The sequence below is a fragment of the Macrobrachium rosenbergii genome, chromosome 32, assembly GCF_040412425.1.
Source record: "Macrobrachium rosenbergii isolate ZJJX-2024 chromosome 32, ASM4041242v1, whole genome shotgun sequence".
Taxonomy (NCBI): domain Eukaryota; kingdom Metazoa; phylum Arthropoda; class Malacostraca; order Decapoda; family Palaemonidae; genus Macrobrachium; species Macrobrachium rosenbergii.
This window is the reverse complement of record NC_089772.1, coordinates 7,051,625-7,065,849: the sequence shown is the minus strand read 5'-3', so window position 1 is coordinate 7,065,849 and position 14,225 is coordinate 7,051,625. Positions and strand designations below refer to the sequence as shown.

Sequence of the window (14,225 nt, the reverse complement as noted above, 5' to 3'; positions counted from 1 at the left end):
TTGGGAAACTGGCAATTCCTTCTTTTTATTCTGACACTGTACTTTCAGGTTCGGCTATATCATCTGAAACCCTACCATCCAAAAAAGAAAAAACCAAAGGACATGTATTGTCGAGTTTTCGACTCAACAGAAGTAGTTTTGCTGATGTAACACGTCTGATGACGTCACATGAAAGGTCTAATGTTTCATATTTATGTTTCTTTGATTCCACTGTGTTGTCAATTGGAATTGATATATATTTCATTACTGGAATGATTGCTATCGTATTCAATAGAAGGTATTTCTCATTTTCTTAAGTTTATCAGTTTTGTACAAATCAGTCAAGTTTCGTTTGAGAGTTGTGTTCGGAGTTCGGACATGACTTAGACTCAAGTATTATTGAGATTATTGTTATTTAATGATATTCGTCATTAGTTGGGTTATTATATCTTTGATATTGTTAATCATTTAATTTTTCCATCTAGAAATTCCCCCCCCCCCTTTTACTACCTTATGCCCAAGCATTTATTTCAATGTATTGTTTATTGTAACATACGAACAATGTGTTTTGATTGAGAAGGCTGGGAGGCAGATCCCGCCAAAATTTGTGTTGATGTCTGAGAGTCGTGCTTAAGAGAACACCTTAGCACCCGTTCGACGGGGATAAGCGCTCAATTAGGTATGTCCTAAAGACCATTTTTTACTCTTATCTTTGAGCAGCCTGATTTAGGCTTTACGGCATGACGATAGTTGCCGTGCATCTCATTTCATATTTTGATCCAGCCAACATTGTAGGCCTAACGTGGAAACATAGCTTAGAGTAGTCTACTAGGTTAGGCCTAAGCGATTATTTACCGGCCTCAAGGGGGGGACCACGGCAAGTTTCAATCCGTTGTTTACTATGCTGACCCATTGCAGTCCTTACGCTAATCTTGTATAAACTTGTAATTGTTCATTTGTCGCCTAGCCCTATATCTCAGGCATCAGGTTAGCCTGGTCATGTGAGAAGCCTGTTAGCCTAGTAATCCAACCTTTCTGTTGTAGCGATCCTACAGTAAATGGTCATATTTATTCATTTATGTTTATGAATAGTCTTGTATTGTCTTCTGTGGACTGTAACGGGTGGGGTTCTTGCTGTTTGAAATATTGATGATAATAGGCCTAGTCTATATGCCAATAAAAACAAGTCTTATACATACTTTATTTCATGTCTACACGCACGATACTTTGTGGTTCATTGCATTCTATCAGAAAGCATTGTTGGTATTTCCTGAAAGATAGATGTTCAGGCAGATTTACCTACCATCATTGTAGCCTATGTTGCTAACAAGTATTAAAGTTGTAAGTTGACTGGCCTACCCAGCATTGTAAGGTATGTGAAATGGACATTTGTCGATTTGCTACAGACCATTTTTCTAGGTACCTAATGGAAGTATTACCCTCCAAGTTATCTGGGAAATATTTTATTTTATTGTGTAGTCTGAATTGACCAACTTTCCTCCACTTGTATTTCAGTTAGATGAATCAGGTTAGAACATATTCTGAACTTCCTGTTTTTTTTATGTCATTGAATATGCTATCTGAAGACTTAACATTCCCGAAAGAAATCCCCAAAGCAAAGTATTTCATTGGAGAATACCATGTTTTTACGCATCCTGAAATTCTCACTCTTTAATTTCTGGATGCGTCCCCTCATGTAAGGACTTAATGTCCCCTGAATTAAATGCATTTTCCTTTGGGATATTAACCTCGTCAGAGAAAGTATTAAAAGATTTAGGGAAAGTAGGAAGTGAGGAATCCAAACGAAAAATTTACGCATGTATATATGAATGTATTTAGAGTACAATCACAAGAGCATCTACATCATGTTTGAACATGTAAGATATGATTCTGACTGACTTTGTCTATTCAGACATCTTCGAGTCAGTGCAAAACAGAAAAGGCTTTCTATATATATATATATATATATATATATATATATATATATATATATATATATATATATATATATATATACTATATATATATATCACAATGAAAGGGGTAAATCGAATGAAATGTTAGCAATTCGAGAGCTGATGGGGTCGGGGAGTTGGGTAAAATTCGCTGGTATGTTAGGCCTTCGTCGCCTGCCCGAGAAAAACCTTCGGTACGTAAGTACTTAGGTTTCAACTCCTTTTATGACCTTTGTGTCCGAATTGCTAATGCCCTGGACTCTCACTCGAAAGACCGGGGTTCGGTCCCGTGGTGAGCCAGAAACATATATACAGTATATAAGTGTGTGTGTGTCACAGGCAGATAGTGAAACCAGGCAAGATAGTGAGATGCACTTAGGGACATTTGACCGCCCAAGGGCTAGTACTAAACACGGCGAAATGCATTTGACACCCCAGGGGCTAGTACTAAACACGGCTAAACTGTAGGTGAGTCACTGTATACTTGTGAGAGGCACGGTAAGACGCTAACAACCGTGTAGGAATGTTTGCAAAAGGAAGGGAGACGTAATCCTTAAAAACATCAAACGGTCATTTTGACGGGAAAAGGTTAGGTTACCTGTTGATATGTGAAGGGCAATCGGCTTTCCTCCATATCTTCTTTTCATAGAACCATTAAATAATAAACACTTGGGTTACTTCTCAATGCAAAATTGACTGGCATACCTTTCTGTTCTCATTTGGACTGCCATAAATTGACAACCTGAAGAGCTTAAAATCGATATTAAAAAAAAAATAAATAAATAAAAAAAAACTTTGGTGTGAAGGGATGTAAATTATTCCCCGGTTGATATTTACAGTCCTATCAAAACGGATTTATAAAATTTGAATGATTTACAGTCTAACATATGACAGAATATACAAGGGTCTTAGTACCTGTTTAAGTGAGAAGATGATTTTTTCTCTAATTTGAACAAAATGACAATTTATCCATCCCTTACATATTTGTGGTGTTCAGTTCTCTTTTTCATTATTTTTTCAACTTGATCAATACGTGTCCTTAAAAATGTTTACTTCATAAATTAGGTTTTTATATCAAAAGCGCCCTCGGTATCTTTATGTGTAATAATAATAAATTACAGGCTTTAAATCCAGTCTTACTCTACAATAATTTCCTTTCCATATGAAGAGCGTATAATAGGAGACGGCTACCCGACATGAGGAATGACAGAGCTGGGCCTCACGTACAATTAACTTTCTTGTATTATATTGCTAATGGCTAGTTGTCTGAGGCACGTCAGCAAGATGAGAACGTTTCTCTCTCTCTCTCTCTCTCTCTCTCTCTCTCTCTCTCTCTCTCTCTCTCTCTCTCTCTCTCTCTTCATTGTCTACTAATATGGTAAATTACGAAAAATTTATCAGTTGAGTTAAGAAGACATTTTTGTGCTTAATACCTACGGTTCGTGGTGGGTTATGAACGTAATTTATTTCTCTGTTGTATTTGTGCTGAATGGTTAGAGTTTCATTGGGTGAAGCAGCTTTACTTGAACAGTGTAACAATGTTTTCAGCATACTGCAGTCAAGATGTACAGTGCATGCGTTTATTAGGTTCAATTCTTAAACAATTACCAGCCGTTTTTAATTGCTTTTGCCACTAGAACGTGACTATACTGACTTTTAATTCTCCCCAGCTTTAAGTGCATGGGACCCCCCCCCCCCACAAACTACCACCCACAGACAACACCAATGCACCAATCACCTTTATTCTGCATGTACTCTCTCGCTACCTGATTGTTGAGGGGCCTAATTCCTGTACCTCTTAACGCAACTGTCACCCTTGATCTTTCTCTTCTCTTTCCTCCGGACGCTTCGGAATTGTACACACACACACACACACACACACACATATATATATATATATATATATATGTGTGTGATATTTAAAAGTTGGTAGGAACAAAGAATGGAGGATGTTTAGGCTAAGGAAACCTGGGAGAGACTGCCAGCAAAAATGGGGTGTCATATATAATTTTTCTTACTGTAGATATTTTGGTAATTAGTTTTACTCTCTCCCAACAATAAGAAACCCATAAATATACTTGGGTATCTCAACATAGCCGTTCCAGAACCCCAAAAATCTCATAGCTATTACTCAAGAGAGAAAAAGAACTGGAGAATGTTAGGAGCTACGGAGGAGCAGTTGTCATCAGTTATCACCAACATGTCATTGCCATACGAAAGCTGAAATTAAAAGGACCTAACAAAAAAAACCTGACCTAGAATCTAGGTTCGATGCAGTAAAACTTCTTGAAGGTGGATAATAAGAGGGTTTTGGCATGAAAGTTAAGTTAGATCTGCAGTGGTACTATATCTGAGGAACGGTCGACAATCTTTGAGGACCGGTTTAACATCAGGAATGTGTATCAACTTACTGGAAAAAGTACTAGGATATTAGGTAACAAGATGGGTATTAGATGAGACCTTTGTTGAAAAAAGAAGAGAAATGCAAAAGACCCATGTACAGTATATTTCAGGAAGGAAAAGAAGAACGTAAGTCAGAATGCAATAATTACTCAATGTAGATATTAAAGTCAAAACGAAGGTCAAGAAGAAGATTTAAGTGAAAATATTTGACACACAGGCTGATGATGTTGACAGAGTGCCATTGGTGCTAAGTCAGCCCTCAAAATTACCAATGAACCATCCCTGGGCGAAAAGAAAAAAGAATGAAATACCTGTCAGAAGAATGGATTGGTCAATAATAACATCAGGAGAAAGACAAGTCTGGGACGAACATTTTTATAAGGCCATGAATAGGAGATGTGAGGGGGCTACTTTGAATAAATAATAAAAACCCGAGAGAGACCTGAATATACTTCTGAATGAGTGAACACTTTCTGAAGTGGTATCAGTACTAAGGAACCTTAGGGAAAAGAAAACATCAGGTTATGATGTAATTGCTGAATACAGAATGAGGCCCATCGGGGGTTAGCACTGCCAGTGCACCTCACATGGTACACGGTACGCATTGCTAAAGGGTTTGCAGAGTCCCTTCGGCCCCTAGTTGCAGCCACTTTTTAATTTTTGTCCGCCCTCAGATCTTAAAAACTACTGAGGCTAGCGGGCCGCAAATTGGTATGTTGATCATCCACCCTCAAATCATCAAACATACCAAATTGCAGCCCTCTAGCCTCATTAGTTTTTATTTTATTTAAGGTTAAATTTAGCCATAATCGTGCATCTGGTAACGATAAAGGACAGGCCACCACCGGGCCGTGGTTAAAGATTCATGGGCCGCGGCTCGTACAGCATTATACCGAGACCGCCAAAAAATATATTTGTTTTCGGTGGCCTTGATTATGCGCTGTACAGAAAATCGATTGCGCTGAAGAAACTTTCGAGTATTTTTGACTTGTTACCGTTTTACTTTAGTCTTCATTTCCGCTTCCTTTCTTCAACCCTGCTTTAGAATCCCAGTTAAAATATGTAAAGCTGATTAAAATTATCCATGAACGAAATTGATGCAGAGTTAATGTTGTTGGGGTCTTGCGTCGTGAATTTATGACAAATTGTGAGATGCAACATTGGAAAGTTATTTTCATATTTACTGTCTGCCCTTCTTATATAAATTTTATAATGAAAAAAGTGGTCGAAGGTGAAAGAGAAATTTAGCAGACTTTGAATATGCAGATGTGACTGTTCTAACCAGCTAATTCCCACAAGAGTTACACACCGTGTTCAATAAAATGCATCATATATCTAGAGAGGAGTTTCAAAATAAACCTAAGAATCTTAAATAGTGATGAGGAGAGACAGAATATGAGCAAACATTAATTGCAAAGGACGAATGAAGTTTAATCTTTCAAATATTTAGGAACAATAGCATCCCATATGGGATCACTTCAGCTGGAATTTAGCGAAAGACTAAAAACAGTAAATAAAAAAACGAGCAGGCTAAACAGACTGAAATTGCATATGAAAATAAGACTATGCTTTAGTCTAGTGCGATCTGTACTACCACGCGGACATGATTCGTGGTATGGCAATGAAACTATGCCAGGATGACTTTGTCGATTTGAGAATGAAGCTCACAGAAGAATATTAGGAGGCATATGGCAGGACAAAGTTAGGAATGATACAATAAGGGAAGCTCCATTTATCGATGAGATAATAATGAAAGGAGAATAGTACTTGAGAGCGTGAACTGAGCTCCTGTGGGCACCAGAAGAATTAAAAGACTTAGGGCTGATGGATGAGAACTGTCAGAGTGTTGGCTATGGGTGAGTGCAGATTTGTGAGAAGAAATAAGTGGCGAAATACACACACACACACACATGTATGTATACACATATATATATATATATATATATATATATATATATATATATTATATATATATATATATATATATATATATATATATATATATATACTGGTGAAGCGAAGGTGGCAAAGACAATGTTGTCCGGCATTGCACTACCATTTCACCAATATTCATTTGAAATTATTAGCGAGTTGAATTCTCTTTTGAATTAAAAGTTTTCACTTTTAAGTGTATGAAAAACTAACTGTTTTTTGTTAACCACTTGCAAGATCTTCACTTGGCAATTCAACCTACAATGCAGTAAACCTCGCCAACTTTGCAATTTGGCGCTGCCATTGCAGCGAGGTAGTACTGTATACTGAAATCGTACGCTGTCATTTTGGTGATGTCCAGCCACCATAAAAAGCGCCCTTCGATGACAGTTCAATGACAGATCCCTTTCAAAACCCACAAGGCTCACCTGTGCTTGTGTTTACGTTCGTTACTCTTCCTTCGTTTTCCCCCAGCAAACCACCCCTCACCTGTGCTTGTGCTTGCATCTTTTGTGTTCTCTTCTTTCCCACCAAGTGTACCAAGTCTAACCTTGGCTTCTGTTCACAGTTCTTTTCCTTTTTCCCTTTTCGTTGCTTCATAGTTCTTACCTGTGCTTTTGATCGAGTCTTTTCTTCCTCTCCCTCTTCCCACCATCACAATGCTTTATACCCCAACCCCGCCGTATTCCTTCTCTGCCGTTTAACCAAGTAGCTAGCGATCGGTAGCCGCTGAAAAAATAAAGAAACCCATAATAGACCCATAACAGATGGTCTCTAGGAAGCAGCAGGTACCCACCCCGCTTACCCTCAGTAAAGCGCCCCGGGCTTATAAAAGCCGTGACGCTGCTGGCTTTAAACTTTTTTTCTTTCTTTTTTTTTTTTCTTTTTAGCTCCGGGGTTTAGCTGTGATTGAGGGCCAGCTCGACACGAAAACTGAGGGCCAGGCGTTTTATTAATGGTCAGAGGGACGTGGGTGGGGGTAAAGGGTTAAGAAAGGTGTAGTGTGTAGGCTTCTATGTGATTATTTAGTGAGATAAGGGTGTTAGGGGATTATAAATCTATTAAATGGGTGGGGATATTAGGCCTATGGGTCTATAGTCGGCGTTAGTACGGCAATGTAAGCGGTGATACCGAGAACAGAGCTATTAGTAAGAAGTGTCAATTCCAGCAACAGTTTGTATGGTGAAAGGCTCGTAAGAATCTTTGATATCACTTTGATGTCACCGTTATTTATCAGTTTTAGTATGTCTCTCGTCTTGCCTTTCAGGCCTTAGGAAAATGCGGCATTAATCATCACGTTCCATTCAGCGACACCTTTTGTTGTGTTTTGTCCTTTTTTATGTAGTATCATTCAGTACTTACGGCGTCAAAGACAAGATCTGAGTAACCCCCACCTCCTCCGTATTCTCTCCACACTTGTTTTGACTGTTTTTATGAATTGTGATATCTGAGTCAGTACACTAAGAAATCTCTCTCTCTCTCTCTCTCTCTCTCTCTCTCTCTCTCTCTCTCTCTCTCTCTCTCTTGTGTTTCTTTGAAGAACGGCAGTTTTTTAATAAAGGTACCAGAGAAAGCTTGAGCAACTCTCTCCATTTGTATCCCTGCAAATCATTGTCACCCAAAAGATCAGAGTAAACACACGGGCCCCATAATGGTACGAGTTCACGGAATGGGTTCATAAAAGTAGTACAGCATGTCAAGAATAATGATACGTACAGAAGTCTAGTTCTCAAGCAGACAACAAGCGTGGTTTATTCCAGGCAACTGATTTTGGCTGTATTGCTTAGATGTGACACCGATGTTGTTGAATGGGTTGAGGGTGATAGATCGTGTGTGCTTTCACTGACAGTGATGGTTTCTGATTACCAGACTATCAGGTTTTCTTTGTGGGCAGTGGCAAGTGGCGTTTTTTTTTTATACTAGTACTATGTGCGTTTCATTTTGCTAGAAGAGAGCAACTTATCAAAGGTGTTAACGATGTATCTATAGCTTTTCCAGTATACATACACATAAGCACATTTTACAGGCATACGTATGTATACAAAGGAAAGGAAAGACAATAATTATCATTGCTACATTCATACACAATCTGTTAAATAGTGGATGAATCCCCAGTGCAGAAATTTCCAAAACTTTAGGCACTTCGTGCAACTACACAGAAGGCTCATCAACACTGCACTGACTCACGCTGCTCCACTCACTGCCATCTTCAATATGCTCTCCTGCTTCCTAGAGCTGCTGAAGCTCCTTATTTCCGAAACCTCGTTCGCTCCATCCAACCAGCCCTTTCCAGGTCTCTCTCCCTCCTCTGAGACAAGTGGTTCTGAAGTGGCTGCCAGCGGACCACTTGTGGTCCATGGTGACACTTTTGGGTGGTGCACAGGATGTTCACCATATTTGGTGAGAAATGTGAGATTGGTACATATATTTTCAAATTTAATGAAAATGCAGGAAGACCAACTTTATCCAGATGAATAACTGACCATTTATTTTATCATATTATTCCTGTTCAAAAAAAGATAAAGAAAAGACTGCCATCAGACTATAGCACCCGGCTCTAGGAGGAAAAAAATAATAAAACTGATAAATAACGGTGACATCAAAGTGATATCCAAGATTCATACGAGTCGTTCACTATACGAACTGTTGCTGGAATTGACACTTCATATTAATAGCCGACTATAGACGTATAGGCGCTTATATCGTGATCCACAGTTAATATCTAGGCCTCGGTGAAGTTTCGAAACTCTTGGCACCTCACTGAACCATTTCCAATAATTATCAGTCCTCCCTTAACTGTAAAAATATATTGCTACTGTAACTGAAATGAGTCGGAACAAGCGTATCAGTGAATACAGTATCCCCAAATTTGGTTGCAGAGAAAGTCAGTTTTTTTTATCATTTTGTCGAAATTCAGCTTGTAATTTCGATCCAAATTGTCTATCGTTTGTTTACCTTTACTCAAAAAAGAAATGGTTTTCTGTTGGGCTGGTAGTCCACGACCTATAACGAGTTGCGAACCAGTGCTTCAGACATTCCAGGAGACTTCCAGGCTGCTTCAGACATTCCAGGAGACTTCCAGGTCTATCTTCAGGAAACAGTGACATTACCTGATCTACCTTTGTCTCTTTAAATTGTTTCTTTTGTGCCGGCTTTATCTGTCCGTCCGCTCTTTTTTCTGTTCGCACTTTTTCTTTCCGCCCTCAAATCTTGAAAACTTCTGAGGCTAGAGGGCTGCAAATTGGTATGTTGATCATCCACCCTCCAATCATCAAACATTAAATTGCAGAGACCTAGCCTTAGTAGTTGTCATTTAATTTAAGGTTAAAGTTAGCCATAATCGTGCCTCTGGCGACGATATAGGACAGGCCACCACCGGGCCGTGGTTAAAGTTTCGTGGGCCGCTGCTCATACAGCATTATACCGAGACCAACGGAAGATAGATCTATTTTCGATGGCCTTGATTATACGCTGAATAGAAAACTCGATTGCGCTGGAGAAACTTCGGCTTATTTTTTACTTGTTTAAAGTACAAAATCATTCAGACAAGGATAATAGCCCGTCACCTCAAAATAGTGCTAATTTTTTTAAACAATTTTATGTTAAAATTATTTCACAAGTAATGGGCGATGAATGCAATTACTCCTTATTGCTCAAAAATCAAGTAAAGCGACGTTAATGATAGCCGGGATTTGTGGTTTACCCCCTGCCGATCACATTACTTGTTTGTTTACACTCCTTTTAGCCACAAAGCCAGTCTTAATTGGCTAATCCTTTGGCCGGATCTCCCGCAACCGGAAAAACTGGTTGGTCTTACCTCCTCCTGCCCGGTCTTTGGATGAGACTTTTTTCTCTTTTTCTCTCTCTGTATATTCTTACATTTTTAATTCAGAAGCCATTTGGACTCTCGTTTAGTCATTGTTCATTCCTCTCGCGTTATAGTAGCGAGAGACACAAGGCTATTTTAAATTGTCGGGTGCCAAAGAGCATTAGTGATATTTCATGGGAATAGAACAGTAATTCGGAATCCTAAATACTGTTAGTTTGGTTGTTAATCAGAAACTGAAAATCAATTTTGTTTTGTTGTTTGGTAAGTAGCAGTGGACAGAAAACTCTTTAGATACGCTGCAGCATTTCTGAGAACGCCTTCCATATTTTTGGCGGATACTTACATTAGGGGAAGCGACTGAAAGTCGTTATAATCAAGGCGTGAATGGCGTTTGTTACCCTTTTGCCTTATATTAATAATGCGATGATGATACATGTAATGGTAATAATAGTAATTACGTACTGGTCAAATGGAAATCTCGCGTGTGAGAACTCAATTCGAGGGGCAGTGACGAAAAGCAATCCTTGCAGCGTTGACTCTTATTTAGTCATTTCTTCACTTTTGTTTTATCTTGGTCGGGGGTTTCCGGCCGTCTGCTGCAGACTCATTATTGTTTCCAATTTTGAACTTTAATCTTCGAATTCAGTCGACGTCGAAAATTTCAAGTCGTGGAGTACAAATAATAATCGCAATAATAGTCCGAGAATTAACAATATAAACTCAAACTGAATGTGAAACTGGGCAACGATAACGATAACTGCTTACTTTATTCAGTTTCATATCGCGATTTTATTTACAAAGCTCTTTCAGCAGTCTTGTTCAATGAAAGTTTTTCTACGGAATCGGATACGTATTCCTCACAGCAGTAAGCTCGTATGTCTCTTTCTCACCTAAAAGATAAATTAGTGCATTTTCACCATTGCGCCAACCAAACATTCTACACTTAGTGCCCAGTGAATTAACTTGTTTGGGCATTTGAAGCCTTGTGAAACTAACATTCCATCATTCTGACCATTTGCACAATTTGCCTTTTATTTGTATTTTCCCGTTTCTTTCCTAATCTTGTGTGTGTGTGTGTGTATAATCTCTCCCACGTCTGACATTTACACTTTCCTCTCTTTTTCTGGGAGATTCTTTCAGCTCACTCGTACCGTCAAAACGGTTCTAACCCCGTCCTATAGGATTTCCCGTCAACATTTTTCGTTGCTTGCTTTTGCAGCGCTTTCCCATATTACAACCTCTGCTGTTATCAGCTGATGACAGCTCCGTCTGGTAACTTGATAACCATCCTCCGCTTTGATGTGGCTTCCATTATGCTAATGCTTTCCGCGAAGTCACAACCACTTCTTCACTTCTTTCCCTCATTCATCCTATGCTGAGCCCGGTTCCTAGATTATGTCTTGTGGTTTCAATGACTTTCTCACTTACTCACACAACGGACATTGGTTGCTAAACTGCAGTGAGCGATGCTAGCAATTGCTCCTTAACCATGTAGAAAAATACAGTCCTCAGACATAAAAGAATCATAACAAATTTTTTTCTCGAAAAAGTTGAATCGATACACTCAAAACATTGCGAATAGTGATATATATTTACATAATGCACGTACTATAAGCACTGTATAATGATAGCGATGGGATCAGATAACGTCAGGCAGTGCAGGAACTATAGCATTAACGAGATAAGTTAGCACATGGGACAAGAAAAATAAACATATGTAGCTGATACGAAAATAATAATAATAACAATAATAATAATAATAATTTTACATATTGACTCGTCGTCGCCTAAGAGAAAGCCATTGAATTATATTATAAGTTTCTTACACCTTTCTTTCTACACACACACACACACATATATATAACTATATATACAGATACACATGTATACTGTATATATTGTTTTTCTTCTGACATGCATTTCTTTATATATGCGTGTTTATCTTCCTAAGAAAATGTATTTTTTATCTTTGCAATCTTTTATAAATTTATGTGAAGATTCACTTATGTTTGTATGAATATGAAGACCTCTGTAAATCGTCGCCTTTTTGTAATCCTTTTACTCTGACCACTTGACCCTGAAGCTCGACAACTCCGTCTTTTTTTTTTCTACTTCTTCAGACATTCTGGTAATTTCCTGTCATTTCTTTCTCTCGTTCATCTCATCGAAAGGCTTACATAATGAACTTTTTTTTAGTTTTCTGCGAAGGAAAACCATTGAGACGGCTATTTGTCTGTCTCCGCACTTTTCTGTCCGCCCTCAGATCTTGAAAACTACTGAGGCTAGAGGGCTGCAAATTGGTATGTTGGTCCCCCACCCTCCAATCATCAAACGTACCTAATTGCAGCCCTCTAGCCTCAGTAGTTTTGATTTTATTTAAGGTTAAAGTTAGCCATGATCGTGCGTCTGGCACCGCTATGGGTGCCGACAGCACAGGCCACCACCGGGCCGTGGCTGAAATTTTCATGGGCCGAGTCTGAGAGATTCATAAAGCATTACACGCTGTACATAAAACTCGATTGAGACGAAGGAACTTCACTTTTTTTTTTTTTTTTTTTTTTTTTTTTTTTTTTTTTTTTTTTTTTTAGTTACGACTGGTTTATGTTACTGGGTTTAGGGGTCGTGTATGATTCAAGAAAAGATTGTTGAAGATCTGACGAACATGATGTGAATTATTCTGAGAGGAGATGTGACGGGTATTAGATGAAAAATTTCTAAACGACGGTGACGTGAAGCTGTGAACATGAGAATTGTGAAAGTGTGAAAACAGGAATTTTAATCTGTGAAAATGTGAAGATTGAAATATTGTGAGGATATGAAGATAGCCTAAGAAAATGTAGACATGAGGATGTGGCGACAGGAATTAGGAAGAAGTGGAAATAAGAACGGAGGGAATCTGAAGATGCGGTCATATGAATGTTTTAAGGTGGAAAAAAAGTGGAGATTGATTTTATAAGGCGGAAAAAATGTAAAGATATGAATGTTTAAGGCAGACAAAAGTGTATACATAATTTTTTAAGTAAGAGAGATTTGAAAATATCTATAGCCTATTGTAAAATGGCTACTTTTAGATATATGAATTTTTTATAGTTGTTAGGCTTCTTTTGAATCAGCTTGTAAATTCCGTCTCAGTGAAGTGTGTTTGAAGAATGAGTAAATATCTAAAAATGAAAGAGAACAAAATTTTACCACAGATGAAGAATGATTTTATCAAGATATCAATTAGATACAAAAACAGTACCCTGATAAAATTTGTAAAAGACCAGCATATCACTGTGTAGTTACTTCCGCCTTTCCTCCTAATCCACCTCTTCCAGATAAGATTCGCCTCAATGAATTTTATCATCATTTCTATAAAGGACAAAGTACATAAAGTCCCGCGTCATCAGAGTCTTTGACCTATCTATAAAAATCTCTATTCCTAAACACTATCATTGACCAAGTTAATTACAGCAGGTGCCCTGTCACTGTCATAAGTTATTAACAAGCTTTTTGTTTCACCCATTACCGAAAATGTTATTACCATAATGATTCTGAGATACATTAAGACAGAGAGTATTTTAACGTTGGTATAAGTCCAAAACCTTTATCGCCGACAGAATAGACAAAGGTCCCTGTATCACAGCCCAGCCTTCTCTCTCTCTCTCTCTCTCTCTCTCTCTCTCTCTCTCTCTCTCTCTCTCTCCCAGAATTCCACTTCGAACATTTTAGTTGCTAGGCAAAACTCACAGTTCATTTCCAGAAGATATTTTTTTTTCTTTCTTTCTTTCTTTCTTTCCTCTTTTATCCACCCCCACGATAGGTCATCTTCCTTAGCCCCTACCCCTCTTCTCCTCGCCAAGGACTCTCGCGCTTCTATACACAGTCCCCTCACCCGGGCCACCCTTCGCCCCCTCTCTCTCTCTCTCTCTCTCTCTCTCTCCCTTCTTCTCCTCCTCCTTTTTTCCGTTTTCCCTCGCTTTCCTCAAAGTGAAAAGGATTAAAGGTGACTGTTTTCTAAGCGCATGCATCCGCCTACAGTAGCTAAGACGACCTGCATAGGTCCGTGTGGGTTGCGTTTTTTCATGCTGTGCTGCGGATTCAATGATTTAGTGGTAGGAATTAAGTAATAAAATGAATTGGAATAT

General features: G+C 38.5%; 1 protein-coding gene across 1 annotated transcript in view; it reads left to right on the top strand.

The window, feature by feature from the left end:
• Positions 1–539: 539 nt before the first annotated feature.
• Positions 540–14,225, top strand: part of Sin1 (SAPK-interacting protein 1) — a 563,667-nt gene continuing 549,981 nt past the window's right edge. Inside the window, exon 1 of the mRNA XM_067132769.1 lies at positions 540–658. The gene's annotated coding sequence lies outside the window, so the exon portion shown is untranslated. The remainder of the gene's footprint in view (positions 659–14,225) is intronic.